This window comes from Caretta caretta, chromosome 4, assembly GCF_965140235.1.
Source record: "Caretta caretta isolate rCarCar2 chromosome 4, rCarCar1.hap1, whole genome shotgun sequence".
Classification (NCBI taxonomy): Eukaryota; Metazoa; Chordata; order Testudines; family Cheloniidae; genus Caretta; species Caretta caretta.
In genome coordinates, this window is record NC_134209.1 from 151,202,166 (window position 1) to 151,217,973 (window position 15,808).

The 15,808-nt window shown below is 52.4% G+C and overlaps 1 protein-coding gene across 2 annotated transcripts in view; it reads left to right on the forward strand.

Moving 5' to 3' along the window:
• The first annotated feature begins 6,621 nt into the window (after positions 1-6,621).
• PAIP2B (poly(A) binding protein interacting protein 2B) overlaps positions 6,622-15,808 on the forward strand; it is a 42,054-nt gene continuing 32,867 nt past the window's right edge. The window contains exon 1 of one of the 2 annotated variants that reach the window (XM_048846479.2): positions 6,622-6,766. The gene's annotated coding sequence lies outside the window, so the exon portion shown is untranslated. The remainder of the gene's footprint in view (positions 6,767-15,808) is intronic. The other variant, XM_048846478.1, reaches the window with a different exon arrangement.

The following is a 15,808-nucleotide window of genomic DNA, read 5'->3' on the forward strand; positions in this document are numbered from 1 at the left end:
GGTTGTGCCCTGGGTTTTAACAGTCTGCCTGAGGTTGGTACTCACACTCGAGCTTCACAGGATCCCCATGGAAGAGCCAGCAAGAGGAAGTAAAGTGGGGGAAACTCAGTGAGGTACCCTTCCTGGACAGTGACTCCTGGGGAAGGAGTCATGGTACCTCCCCCAGTCCTGTTGATCTCTATGATCCATAGGATCAGTGCAATGCTGTGGCCAAAATCCTGACCTGTATAAACAGAGGAGTAGGAGCAGGGAAGTGATATTTCCTTGGCATGTGGCACTGGGGTGACTGAAACTGGAATACTGCATCCAGTTCTGGGGTCAACATTTTAAGACTGATGTTGACAAATTGGAGAGAGTGCAGAAAAGAGCCACCAGAATGATTTGAGGGCTGGAGAAAATGCCCGACAATGAGAGACTTAAAGAACTCAATCTGTGTAGCTTCTCAAAAAGATGACTTGACCACAGTGTCTAAGTACCGTCACAGGGAGCGAACACCTGGACCATGTGGGCTCTTTTTGGAGAAAGGCAGAACATGAACCAGCAGCTGGAAGCTGAAGCCACACATAGTCAAACTAGAAATAAGGCTCTGGTTTTCAGCAGGGAGGGTGATTAGCCATTGGAACAAACTCCCAGGAGAAGTGGTGGGTTCTCCATCTCTTGATGTTCGATGCACACTGGCTGCCTTTCTGGAAGATGTTTTGGCCAAACACAAGTTATTGGGCTCAATAAAGTGGTAACTGGATGAAACTCTCTGGCCTGTGCTAGACAGAAGGTTAAACTTACTAATGATCCTTTCTGGCCTTAAAATCTATGAAGGGACTCCTCCCCACACACTCCTTTATAAGCACCTGCTGCTCCATTGCTCCCCTTTCTCCACAGCATTGCAGTTCCTGTCCTCCCTCTGTACACCTGGGATGGTGCAGGCCTGGGTAACTCTGCTGCCCATATCCTGCTCCATCAGCTGGCACAGGGCCCACCCAGGGAAGCTGGATATTTTAGCTGTGTTATTCTGTCCAATTCAGGAGACAGTACCGCTCCATAGAGAGGCAGCAAGATGTCTCCTGTATATCATGTGTCTGGACTGGAGTGTCTGTCTAATTAGCCCCTTGGGACAGGGCACATGGTTTTCTCTTGGCATTGGACATCACCCAGCATACTGGTAGCAATCAGGAAACATATAAGAATAAACATTTATAATAATAATCAGCTCCAAGTTCAAACACTGCCCTCTGGGGGGTGCAGTTTGTGCTGGCTCTAATTAAACCACTAGGCTTTGGAGAAAGCTGAGTGCTAGGAACTGTCCTTTCCCTGGGTGTTGCTTGAGGAGCTGGACTCTGCTGTGCTAGGAGTTGTACTAACAGAGGGCGGAGCTTGCAATCTAAGTACAGGACAAGAGACAACAGGATACAGACAGACTGGAGCGCACACAGAAAAACAGGTCAGCAAGATGGACAGGGCTCAGCGCACCAACAGCCTACTCATTGTCAATTTTTTGCAGGCACACAGAAAGTTAAGTACTAATAATTAACGAAGTATGATTACTTAGCACTTCACTGGTGCTTTGTGTTTTGAAAGCACCTTGCAAGCACCAATTGCATGCTGCCCACAAGCCCCTGCGAACTGACCCTCGGAGCTGCTGAGCACCTCCTGTGAATTGCAGGGGCTCAGCAGCACCTTGAGCTGGGGAAGGGCAGTTAAATAAAATGCCAATATGTCTCGTTAAAGAAGAAAAGCACCGTAGGAAATACAGCCTTCTCCTGGTTCACTGAAGCCAAATGCGTGCTTCGGGAGTGACCTCCATTTCTGGTGTTTCCTGATTTTTGAGCACTTAGACTGACCTTACCATTACCTTCATGCTAGTTCTTTACACTTAATTGCCTGTGTATTTTTTTAAAAAGAAAGATGAAGGATATATTATAATTAATCAGCACTGTTTGTGTTGGGGGATATTCAGTTCATCCAAATCAGTCTCTCCTCTGACCAGATAAGGTAAATAGATAAACACTTAGATTCATAGATACTAAGGTCAGAAGGGACCATTATGACCATCTAGTCTGATCTCCTGCACAACGCAGGCCACAGAAGTTCACCCACCCACTCCTGCAAAAAACCTAATAGTCTGAGCTATTTAAGTCCTCAGTTCGTGGTGAAGTATGAATGGCTCTGCCGTAGCAACAGTGGGCTGAGTCAGAACAAATTCCTTGTTTCTGCTGAACGGGGACTTCTTTTACAGAATACACGATTAGCCAGTGGAACTCCTTACCACAAGATATAATTGAGGTCAAGAGTTCAGTAAGATTCAAAACAGGATTTGGGGCATATACGTGGAAAATAAGAATCTTGTTACATTATAGGAGGTTAAAATAGTGTTGCCCTTGATCTGAGCAGTTAGCCAAATATTTGCAGCCTTATCAGGTTGTTTCTGTTAGGATGAGAAATTGGTACAAATCAGGTATTCCTTTGGTGCAAGCCTGTTTATTTACACAGCATGTACCCAAAGTCGTGGTTCCCTGAATGCAGTAGGAACAAACAACCGCAGGCAGTTCCCTAGCTCACAATTTCCAAGCCTGCCTTTCCCAGCCAGTCCTGTGTTCCAGAGCTCTCTCTCAGTTCCCTCTCATAGCCACACTCACCACTGCTTTTCTTTCCGTCTGTCTTCTAGCTCTGTTTCCTGATTGCTTTCCCCTGGCTCTAACACACACATGGACACACACGGCTGCAACCAATCAATGTCCCAGCATTTGATTACAATCAGTCCCCCAGCTCTTGCTCAGGTCTTGCCATGGGCCCCAGTGCCTTGGGTGGTGGCTTCTTATTGTTTACAGCGATCACTACATAAAGGAGCTTATTTGCATCTTCAATTTAGCTGGAATGAGAGGTGTCTAACATGCCTATCAGCTTGATGGTGATCATTAACACCTTGCAGCATAATATTATGTATAAGGGACCTCTACCATTCTGCTTCGGACTGTAGAGCAGAAGTCACTCACTAGTCCCCAATCCAGCCAACACTCATGCACACAGTTAACTTTATACTACTCCTGTATGTGAAATTAAGCATGCTCATAAGTGGTTGCAGGAGCTGAGCTGTAGACCATAAACTTATCAGAGCTCCTGCATCTTGGCTCATCATTTACACAAGGAGAAAGTGGATATAAAATACCACCATTGCAGGTGTGGGCTGGATACCCGCAGAGGCTAGTGTGTGAAGGGAGGGCATCCTAGGCTTGCTGTGAGGGCTGGGTATTCCCTGGGGCCAGTGTACCCTTGAGTGGGTGGTTGGGGGAAGGGGAGGAGGAATCCTTGGTGGTGGGAGTGGGTGACCTCAGAGGCTGGTGGGCTGGCTGGGAGCAACTTGGGGCTAATGTAGGAAGTCAGTGCCCAACTAGGTCTGGTGCTCTCTGAGGCTAGTGTCACCCTCAGCCTAGTGTGGGGCTTGGGTCCCATGGGTAATTCCTAAGCCTGAAATGGGGCGGGGGGGGGGGAGAGGAGGATGTTAATGCACATCAGGGCTAGGGGTCCACTAGGCCTTGAGCAGGGGCTAGGGGCCCCTGGAGGCTGGGTGCTCCCTAGGCCAGGGGCTGGAGGGTCCCATGTGCAATCAGTGTTCCCTAAAGCTGGAGCAGAGATTGGGGGTACTTATGGGGGCTGGGTGCTCCCTATGCCTGGAGTGGGCTCCAGGTGCTTGTGACACTCCCCAGGGGTACCAAGTACCTCACCACCATCTGCCCTTCATGTGAAGTAGTCTCATTTGTGTCTGCTGCTTCCTGAAACCACCAGCTTCTGGAACCACAAGCACGGCCTTCTAGGCCTCCCTCTCTCTACAGATAACGACAGACACACAGCATTCTCTGCTGCGTCCAGCCCCCTTCTCCACTGCACACTCCCAGAACAACCAGGCCTGCTGTTCCCAAAGGGACTTTGCCCACCAGCTTGTAAAATTTAGCTTATGACCAGCACCCTTTGCTTAACACTAGGGCACTGAGCTAGTTCTAGAGTGAAAACAAGGATAAGTTTATTATCAAAGAACAGAGATTCTAGTGACAGCAACACACACAGTGTCTTTGTCCTTTGTTCACATGTATTTGTTGGCAGTGACAGAGTAAGAATAGTGGAAACAAATGGTAAAATGTAAATAAAATCATAACCTAGTTTCCAAAGCCTAAACCTAACTAACAACTAAATAAATCTGCCCAAATAAATCTGTCAGTCTTTAGGGTCCCACCCGAGTCCTCGTTGGATACAGACTAACATGGCTACCCCTCTGATACTTGACACCAAACTAACAAGTTACTCTCATGTCTAAAGAAGTTTTCTCTCACCCAAAGTTCTCTCCAACATTTTCAACCAGACCCCTTTTTTCATAAAGCAAAAGTGCTTTCCTTTGTCTTGCTTAGTGACAGGAGCCCACGTTGTAGCACACGAAAGCTTATGCTCAAATAAATTGGTTAGTCTCTAAGGTGCCACAAGTCCTCCTTTTCTTTTTGCGAATACAGACTGACACGGCTGTTACTCTGACAGGAACCCATGTGTCCCCTTTCTCCCCCAAATGTACTTAAGCAAACCTTTGATCTGCACCTCTAGATAAAGTTCTCCTCCTCCTGTGTTTCTCTTGCTATTAGATCCTTTCTGCAGTTTTTTCTTCACAATCCTTAGAAGGAGGAGGGAAAATAATTCTTCTTCTTAACCTCTGAGGATTGGACAAGAAGCAATAGGCTTAAATTGCAACAAGGGGGGTTTATGTTGGACATTAGGGAAAAACTTCCTAACTCTCAGGGTGGTTAAGCTCTGGAATAAATTGCCTAGGGAGGTTGTGGAATCTCCATCATTGGAGATTTTTAACAGCAGGTTGGACAAACACCTGTCAGAGATGGTCTAGATCAGTGGTGCCCAAAGTGGGGTTCATGAACTTCTGGGGGTTTGTGAAATGTTACAAGGGGTTCTTGGGAAAAAATTCCTTAATGGTGGACAGAGCTGTCCCTAGGGACCCTGGGCAGCACGGGGCCAGCAGCCTGGAGGCCCCGGACTTCCAAGAGCTCAGCAGACCAAAGCAAACATATCTATCACCCTGAGGAGATTTAAACTTCGAGACTTCTTACAAGAAATGGAAAGGGAGGTGGATATTTTTTCCTGTTTTTAAAATTAACGAGGCAGCTAGTGTTGTTTTTTAAATGACGACGAAGACCAAGTTTAAGCTTTGTTGTAACGTGCGTGGTTTGCCTGGCCTGCTCAAGACCCGAGTGCTTGTGTAGCAGAAACTCTTTGAGTTGGCTTCTTCACTCCCTGCTGCTCCACCTCCGCTACTCCCTGATGAAAGACAGGAGCCTGGTCTCACAACAGCCTTATTCAAAGTGATACAAGCTACCAAAGTGAGATCTTGGCGTTTCCACCAATGCAATGAAAATACTGTGATAATTAATCGTGTGTAATCAGCGGGTCATAAAAACAAATGTTAGCGTTGCAGGATTCCTGCTTCTACAATTCCTACTCAGGCCAAGGAGAAAGCCCCTGGAAATGTTCGTTTTTAGGAGGGGGTTCGCAGGTTGTTAAAGTGGGGGGGGGCCCCTGAGCGAGCTACGCCTCAGTCCCGCCGGGGTGCAGGGGACGGGCCCAGGTGACCTCTGGAGGTCACCGGCCAGCCCTGAGCCCCCGGTCCCTTCACACGCAGCGCGGCCTCCTCTGGGAGCCCCACTGCGAAGGGGCCGATGCTGCCCAACACCCGCGGGCGCCGCCGCCGCTGACGGACCCCGGCAGCGCCCCAGGCGGGCTCTGTGCGGCCACCTCAGGGGGAGGCGGACAGCGCCCGGCCGGACATCAGCGCCCGGCTGCAGCCCCGGGGCGGGAAGACGGCCGGGCGCTGAGCCTGAGGGGGCTGGGGGAGGGGCTGGAGCGGGACCCGCAACGGCCGGACGTTAGCCCCCCAACGCCTCACTCTCCACACGGCCCGGGGCCATTGGACGCCGACGGATTCCCACCTCCCGCCCCTTCTCCCCTAATCACCGGCCGCGAAACAAAACTCCGCTCTGCTGGCGGAGCCCGCTCCCTGTAATTCCTCCTCTGATTGGCCACGTGCAAAGTTGAGCGACAGCTGCTTCATCCAGTCAGACCACGCCTTAGGCGATGGAGGCGTTCCGGTATAAACTCGTTTCCCCCACCCTCCCCAAGAATCCCGTCCCCTAGCCCCACGTGGGAGACGCGTTGAGCTAGTCAATCGTGGAATCGACCATCGTCCAATAAGCACCGCCCATATGCCGCTTGTCCCTTGACTGCACAGGTGGAGCAGTGGCGAAAAGGACCAATGAAATAGCTCTGGAGGCGGGATTTGGGAAGCGCCGATAGAGTGACAGGCTTCTAGACCAATAGAGAATGGAGTATGGGTGAGGCGGACTGATGAGGATAAGAGGCCGGCTCTGAGGGAGCGGGGCGGGGCACGTTCTGAGCAATGGGATGCAAGAGGCTGCCCCCAGGCGGCAATGGAGAGGCGGGACAGAGCCGGAGAGGGTGGGGCTCAGGGGGGCGGACGGTTCGACAGCCACGTAGTCCAATGGGGCGAATGTGTGTGCGTGTTGCGACCAATGGAGAAGAGGGGGCGGGCCCTCGGGCAGCAGAGCTGGGCGAGTGACAGGCACCTCAGCCAATGGGGCGCGGGGCCAGCCTGCAGAGCCCGCGGAGCGCCTGCGGGCAGTGGTGTGCGTGTGGCAGCGGAGCAGCGTGTGCGGCCTCGGCGAGCGGAGAGGCCCCTGCGGCGCAGGTGGAGCCCGGCCAGGTGGGTACCGCGCGGGAGACAGGGGTCCGGGTCCCGGTCCCCCAGCCCCCCCGGGGGATCCCCCGGGAAACGCCCCCCTGCTCCGGGCTCTGCCCCCCCCCGGGGATCCCCCGAGAAACGCCCCCCTGCTCCGGGCTCTGCCCCCCCCCGGGGATCCCCCGGGAAACGCCCCCCTGCTCCGGGCTCTGCCCCCCCCCGGGGATCCCCCGGGAAACGCCCCCCTGCTCCGGGCTCTGCCCCCCCCCCCGGGGATCCCCCGGGAAACGCCCCCCTGCTCCGGGCTCTGCCCCCCCCCCCGGGGATCCCCCGGGAAACGCCCCCCTGCTCCGGGCTCTGCCCCCCCCCGGGGATCCCCCGGGAAACGCCCCCCTGCTCCGGGCTCTGTCCCCCCCCCCCCGGGGATCCCCCGGGAAACGCCCCCCTGCTCCGGGCTCTGTCCCCCCCCCCGGGGATCCCCCGGGAAACGCCCCCCTGCTCCGGGCTCTGTCCCCCCCCCCCGGGGATCCCCCGGGAAACGCCCCCCTGCTCCGGGCTCTGTCCCCCCCCCCCGGGGATCCCCCGGGAAACGCCCCCCTGCTCCGGGCTCTGTCCCCCCCCCCCGGGGATCCCCCGGGAAACGCCCCCCTGCTCCGGGCTCTGTCCCCCCCCCCGGGGATCCCCCGGGAAACGCCCCCCTGCTCCGGGCTCTGCCCCCCCCCCGGGGATCCCCCGGGAAACGCCCCCCTGCTCCGGGCTCTGCCCCCCCCCCCCGGGGATCCCCCGGGAAACGCCCCCCTGCTCCGGGCTCTGCCCCCCCCCCCCGGGGATCCCCCGGGAAACGCCCCCCTGCTCCGGGCTCTGCCCCCCCCCCGGGGATCCCCCGGGAAACGCCCCCCTGCTCCGGGCTCTGCCCCCCCCCCGGGGATCCCCCGGGAAACGCCCCCCTGCTCCGGGCTCTGCCCCCCCCCCGGGGATCCCCCGGGAAACGCCCCCCTGCTCCGGGCTCTGCCCCCCCCCCGGGGATCCCCCGGGAAACGCCCCCCTGCTCCGGGCTCTGCCCCCCCCCCGGGATCCCCCGGGAAACGCCCCCCTTCTCTGACGTCTGTCCCCCCCCCCCCGGGGATCCCCCGGGAAATGCCCCCCTTCTCTGACGTCTGTCCCCTCTGCCCCCCGGGACTGCTCCCCCTCAGCTCCTCCCCTGCCTCCAGGGCTCTGCCCCCCCATTGGACTGCCCCCCATTGGGATCCTTGGGAAATGCCCCCCCTTCTCTGGGCTCTGTCCCCCCTGCCCCCGAGACCACTCCGGCCCCCCTGGGACTCCCCCCATTTTCCCCCTTTGGGTTCTGTCCCTCCCTCCCCCCGGCAGACCCTTCCATCGTGCTCCTGCTGGGACTTACCCCCCCTCCTCTGGGTTCTGTCCTCCCCAGGACCGATTCTCAAACACCCCCCCCCCCCCCACCCCAAACAGGCTGAGTTCTGCTCTGTTCCCTCCATCAAAGCCCCTTAGGACCAGTCTTCCTGACCAGGATTCCCATCGGGATCCCCTGCTTCCCCTGGGAACAGCCCCTTCCATGGAACACCCCACTCCATCCCCTGTGACTTTCTTTCAGGATAACCCCCACCTCCCCAGGACTAGCCCGCTCCACTGAGCTCTGCCCCTTCCTCCTAGGACCAGCCCTCCTGGCTGGGATTCCCATTGGTGTCTGCCCTCCCCTACATCTGTTCCCCCCCCCCCCCCACGCACACACAGGGGGACTCCCTTGGATACACTTCCTGTTCTCTTCCTCAGTGTGCTCTTGGTTGCCTTTTCTGTCCGCTTGACCCCAGGTGCCACTGGGAATGGGTGGGACAGGAGTGGACGTGGCATCCCTTGGCTGAGCTGTCCAGAACTTGCCCCAGAGTTCTTCCTTGGGGACCTACTTGCTGCTTGACCTTTTACTACCACCCCTGCCCTCCCCCCAAACAGGGCTGGTCGCCCTAGGATGTCGCAGTGGCAGGGGAGGTTGTCATAATCCTTATCTAGTTCAACTGGCAAAGTGGGTTCTCACAGTAAGCGCCTCAGACAGAAGGAGAGTGAAGCTCCTGATTTGGCTGCCCTTGCCTGTGCCGGGCACTAGTACTGTAGGGCCTGGTAGGATTAGATCCCTGACTTACTCTCCCTGCAGATGATGTTGTGTAGGACTTTTCCCCCTACTCCCAGGAGTTTATTAAATGGCAAGGGAGCTGTCAAGTAGCCCACGGGATGCATGTCCCAAGAGCATGGTGAGCTTGGGTACCTAAAGAAAATCATCTTAAAGCAATGATGTCTCCTTGCACAACCTTTGGGGATGGGACCATGGTTGTATGGGTCCTGGCGGATGGGCACAGACAGGCAGGGGTTCTCCGGGCTCCCGCTCTGTGACTTACTTGTGAGAGATTCTCATGGACTCCCCATGAGATTTAAGAAATCGGAAGGATTTCTTTAAGGCACAAACACCTAATTAATTCTTTACCCCCAGGGTGTCTCGGGAGCTGTTGCTCTCCTGGCACGTTCTTTTTGTAGTGGCTGAAAGGGAGCCACCCGGGATGGTAACAGCATCGATGTCTGTTCTGCTTCTCTTTGCCAGGCCTTTGTGGTCTGGAGCTGTCAAAAAGTTTTGAATTTCTTCTTGCTTTCATCTCTCCTAGCCGGCACGAATGGGCTTGTGTACTGGCGCGCTGGGCATGATGCGGCGATTGATTAAACATTCTAACTGAGCGCAGTTGGCTTTGGCTGTGCCAGAGGCCTGAGCAAGCGGCCCATATTATTAACTCTTCGTGGGATCCCTGAGGAAGTAGCATGTCACTGGTGGCTTTAACTGTGCTCTAGGGTGAAAAGGGATGAAACTCGGAACAGGATGACGCACTGTCATGGCAGTTATGTGTCCTCCCTTCTTGGTGGAGGAGAGAGGAGGGACAGTCCTGCCTTTGAACTCGCAATCTGGGATATGGATCTTCTAGGATGATTTGATCCCTTTTTAACCACCTTGAAGGTTCCTCCAAATCTTAATCTCCTTGCGGTTTGAGCCTTTTGGGGGCAGGACTAACAGACTCAGGGGTGGAGGTGGGAAATACTACTGCTCCCCGATCATCCTCTCTGGGCTGCTGGGCAGCCATCTGTCTGTAACATGCTGCTTCTCGCATAACGCAAGTTCCCCAGTGCTGATTCTGGGAGGCCCAGAAGTGAAGTAATATACTTGTCACCCAGCCCTATGCTGAGCTAGCAGTGGTCTGATGAATTGATAGGGATGTGCTCCCCCTGTAAAAGGGCTTTCTCCACCCTCTTCTCAGGAGGCACTTGGAGCTCTTGAGATTTGCTTTCCCTTCCCCAAAGAATGTTACTGTCTTATTCCTTCAGCCCGGCTGTGCCCTGATCATGGTCCCTGTGGACACTGCTCCTTCCAGAGCCTCTTGGTATCACCCCTTGCTCAGCCATAGAGGGTAATGTTTGCAAGGCACTTGCTCTGTAGCCTTGGGCCTAAGGATGGCCATAGAGTCTCGGAAGAGAAGCTGAACTGGCTCTGGCATTGCTGGTTTTATATGTGCTAAATGGAAATCCTTTATTTAGTCCAGTTTTGGGGGTATATCTGAGAGCCCTGTAGCCCTGCTTTGGCCTGTCTTCTCATGTGACACCGGGTGAGAGCGTGCTTCGTGCAGAACCCTGGAAGATAAGCTTGTCGCTGCACTGTCTGCTGGCGTATGTGGAGATGGACTGAGGTGTTACCGCTCAGTTCCCCGCACCAGTATTTCTTAGGTGGCCTCGCTGGTTTCTGCAGAATCACAGCTTTCATTAATGACAGGTTTCAGAGTAGCAGCCATGTTAGTCTGTATTCGCAAAAAGAAAAGGAGAACTTGTGGCACCTTAGAGACTAACCAATTTATTTGAGCATAAGCTTTTGTGAGCTACAGCTCAGCTTATGCTCAGATAAATTGGTTAGTCTCTAAGGTGCCACAAGCTTTCATTAAAAATGTCCTAGGCTTTCTGGGTGAAAAGAGACCCACAAATGGGACCTGTTGCAGGGCTGTCTGCCCACGTCTGCAGACAGTTGGAAACAACAGCCCTGCAAGGTATGTCGTGCCCCCGTTTGACACTTAAATGTCAACGTTAACTATTTCACTGGTAGTAACTTCAGCAGCAACCTCTGAGGGGATCTGGAGTACTAGCACTTTCTAGTCCAACCGCTGCCATATGCACTGGCTCACATTAAGAAAACTAGATAGACACTGAGCAAGATTGCAGCACTGGAAAAACTAAGATCCTCAGTGTTTATCGTCTTAAGATTCTGTCCGGTTTACCTGGGGTAATGTGAATATTGCTGTGTGAGAACTGCAGAGCACAGCTGATGTGTGTAGTAATATACTGTAAGGAAGTAGGCAGTGTGTGCATGCACAAACCACTGTCCCCTCCTGGATGGAATTGCAACTGGACTACCTCATGTCATAGACCCTACAGTGTTAACAGCTAATGTAACTAGGGCTGTCAAGTGACTACAAAAATTAATCACGTGATTAAACAATAATAGAATACCATTTATTTAAATATTTTTGAATGTTTTCTATGTTTTTAAATATATTGATTTCAGTTACAACACAGAATACAAGATATATGTGAAAATATTGAAAAACATCCAAAATATTTAATAAACTGTTATTGGTATTTTCTTGTTTAACAGCGCGATTAATAGTTGTGGGTTAATTGCGATTCCTCAACAGCCCTAAATGGAACCATCGCTGTTGGAGCAAGGAGTTCGGGGTTGCATCCCCATTGCCATCCTTGCACTGACCTGTGGTGTGCAGCGTAATGACTCGTGTAGGTCAGACGTTAAAGACCAGCAAGCCTGCTAGGATGGCTTACATCTGCAGAAGGAAATGAACCTCCTCACCCGTGAGGATTCCTTCCTGTTATGAGAGCTGCACACAACCTAACGAAAAGGTGCCTCGCAGAGTGCCTGACGAGGCAGCCGTTGCCTATAGTAGAGGCTCAGAGCCACGTGTCCTGCCAGGCCTTACTTGCAGTGAGTTAGCATGTTCATCGGGACGGTGTCAGAGTTGGTATTATCAGCTGAAAATATCACCCACCCCTCTGCCTGCTCTGTGGAGTTCCTTGTCTGGGAACTCCTGGCTTCCAGCTGAAGGCTTTGGAGGGCTTTATTGAGCCAGCACCCACGCTGCCTCTTGTGGAAATGGTACCATAACAAGCGGGTGTGCACCTGATGGAGGAGCCATCTCAGTAAATACAGTGCAGCTGCAAGCTTACCAGACAGGTTACCAGACAGCCATTAGTTTTGAAATACCTTGGTGCATCTCTCGTGCCAGAACTTCCTTTTGTGGGTTTCTCCTTCGTTTTGCCTGTGTGTGTCTTCCAAGGAAATCACGGAGAGGCTCAAAGGGCAGAAAGACCAATGAACTTTTATTGGGGGTGGAAGCAGTACTCATGAGGAATGATGCGCGGACTGTGGGCAGGTATTGTGCAAATATCACACTCTTCCTTCCCCCTCCCCCCCGCTTCCCAGTCTCTCCATATCCCAACTAATCTTGGTTGCAAACCTCAGTGTGCCAGCCCCTTGTCCCCTCAATCCTGACCCACAGCACTCCCTGCTATTCCATCCCTTGGCTCCCATCCACAAATTTGCCGGTACACCTCAGTCCTGACCTGCAGCTTTCCTGCTCTCTATGTCCTGCCCCGCTGATGCACCTCAATCTACTACAAAACAAAGCAAAGGAAACTAAGTTTCCAGTGTTTCTCCATGCTGCCTGATCCCCTCTATGCAGAGCCAGAATCAGATCTGCTCACTTTCAGTAGCAGGGGTAGGCTTCCACAGCCCCCACAGTGTAAAAGCATTAATTCACACAGGGCTCTGAGATTCTATGGTGGAAGGTGCTGCAGAGTGTAATTAAAGCTGCCTAAAATTCTGAATGGGACACAATAGTCTTGGTGCCTCATTAACGTAATTATCCCACATTGGAAAGGGGCCTGGACGCTGGGGCTAACAGCTTTTCATCTCGGGACATGGGGTCTTCAGTGATCACCAGTGGCTGTTTTAATCTTCACCCAAAAGACAGCCTGTCCCCCACCACAGGGACCCTTGCCACTTGCTGGCCAGAGGTTCTGGAATTGAGTCAGAGAGCAGAGCGCTTCCTGCTGAACTGCCAGCACCACTGTCTCCAGAATCATGTCTGTCTTACTGGGGGAAGAACAAGGGGACTGACCAGGCTCTATGCTGCTTAGCTCCTTCCCTGCCTTGCATGTTTCAGGTATTTGTTACATGCAGGTTTTTCAGGTTCCACTGTAACGTGCAGCGACAAGTTGTATATTGGTATGAGAACATCATGGCCAGTCACACACGACTTTTCTCTCTGGCTGGACCTTGTGCCTCCTTGCTGGTCAAGTGATTGGGATGGCCAAGTGAATCTGGTGCATGCTGGCATTCGGTCCTGTTGCTCTCATGACAGCGAATGCCATAGTTCAGGTTGCATGAAATCTTCCCTCTGTGTTCACTCAGCTGCTTGGAACTTTATATATATCCTGGGTTGAGAATGTCTAGACTTGGAAGGGTTCGATTGTTATCGGCAAATGTCGGTGAATGTCGATTTCACTGTGTACATGCACACTGATGAAAAAAATTGCCATACATGATCAAAACGTACAGAGAGGCAAAGTAAGAAAAATGCTGCTTGAGAACTAATTAGCATTTGAGTTAAGGATGTTTATTTTGTATATTTTGACATGTGATATTGACAGTTTGTGTTTTAATGGTTCGAAAGCTTTCGCTTTTTGAATCGCAACATTTGCTGTCATTAAGCAATTAATGTCTGATCCCTCCATAATTTTCCACAGCTGTGCACATTTAACTCGACAAAAGTAAAAAATGCTTCAAAATAAACATTGATATTACTGGTCGAAATTATAAACAGTAAAAACTGAATTCTACCAAGCCTAAAAAACGTCCATGCTTAGTCTCGGCCCAAAAGGGGTCTTTATTTGTGTGTGGGGGAGAGCGTGGCGGGGAGATAAAATATTTCTTCTTATGAGTCAAGCATGTATATATAACTCCCACCCGTGTGGTTACTGGAGATGAGTATAGGAATTCTAGTCATTTGCATGAGGTGATGTAAACAAACTATTATGTTACTTGTGCTCCTGTGTTAGCAGTGGATAGGAGCCCAGATCCTGGTGCCCTCACTTAGGCCTGTAATCTCTTGGTCCTAAACCAAAGTGGTGACCCATAGAAGTGGAGCAAAGGGATGTTCTAGACCCGTAGCTGGGTTTGCCTTGCAGAGACAGGGATTTTTGTGCCTGAGGAATGGCAGACCAGCAGGGTTAGGGTTAGCCTAACCCCTGAAGGCTGTTAGTGTGGAGTTGCATGCTTGTTGTCACTCGTTTCATGGCTCCGATCCTGAAACCATTGTGAGCCCTGACTACGCTTTGTCTGATTGTACCTGGATTCTACAATACGCTGCTGCATCAAAAACTGAGGCAGACTAAAACTTGGGAAGGATTTGAGCGAAGTCAACCTGTGATGTGGCTGGTTTTTCTCTCCCCCTTCCTCCCCCCCGAAGCTCCCAATTTGTTTGGAATAAACATCTGCGGATGTAGATACACCATGGTATCGTCTGGGCCCATATTGGGGGCACAGCTAGATGAACCCACGGTTCAAATGCTGGTGGCTGTCTACACTCACTCTCCAGCTGTGGCTACTGGTAGTGCGGCTGCACCAGGCTAATAATGATCTTAAGAAACATCCAGCATAGCCACAGTCTGGGTCGGTAGAAATTTGATTAAGCTGAGTGGGGGGAAGTCCAGGTGAACATAGCTCTGCAGGGAGTCAGATGGTGTGGAATAGACTCCTAGGAAACATGGAGGAGCCCCTTGCTTGAGAAACTTTAATACTGTACTCTAGAGAGCCCTTCTGCAGTGATGGTAGGGGCTTGGGCGAGTGAGATGTAATGGATTTTTTTGGATGTGACTTTTCCAGCTAAAATGTGAGGGTTTGAAGCCTGAAATATGTTGTACAGCTGGGGTGGTATGTACTGGCCTAGAAAACCTTTGCTCTTAGAGGTGGAGAGCTATGCGAGTATCCAAAGAGAGGAGAGCTGGTTTTCTGTGTCTAAGCGGAGTGTCCTTTAGTAAATGATCAGCCAGTGTGCAAACACAAGGATTCCCAGCGCTCTTTATAGAGTTCAGTGGTGGGATCCCTAGCTCACCTACTAGCCCCTGGTGCATAACCCTTGACATTCCCCACTGAATGGCCCTAGACCAGTTTCTGTAGGCTGTAGAATGTGAGCGCCCCCTTTGGTGTTTAAAACCCCAATGAATTAGGCCTTGTGACCCTTCTGTGGGGTCCATGTTCTAGCTGCATTGTACAGAGGTGGAATCTGAGATGAGAAGTAAGGCAGCAAGGTCACACAAAGTGGCAAAGCCAAGCCTAGAACCCACATTGAATTTGCACCACATTCGGTGCCGCCTTTCTTTCATTTGGCTCTCGGGAAGGGGCAAAAGACTCCCCATCCCACAGATGCACTGATATGCCGTGCACAGCATAACCTGCTGGAGCAAGAACTTTGCAACACCGGGGATGGGGGTGGGTGGGAATCCCTACTCCATGCCCAGGGCTGGCTTCTAGTTAGGCCGCAGTGGAGGGATGGGTTTTGTAGTGCGTGTCCTTCATCATCTCTTGGCTCAGAGTCTCCAGCTTCCCTGTGTGCCAAGTGTGGCTAAGATTCATCAGGGTGGAGTCACTTTTGCTTGTTCTCATGAGTTCGGTCTTGGTGCACGGAGCAAGAACGGAGCGTTTAAAGCCTCTCTCGCAGGCAGAGGGGATTGCGCCAACAGCGGGACGCTCGTGGGTATGTTGTGCCTTCGTTCTGAGCAGGTAGCGGCAAGCAGACTTCAATATATTTTCCATCTTAGTCACTGATTACCAAGGAAGTGAAGTAGCTGACTGAGCTGGGAAACTTCGTTCTCCCGTGTCGCAAGAGCCCCTCCGCAGGTAAAGGGCAGCTACAAAGAGAACTAGCGGGTCTCACGCGTTGCACCCACCGGGGG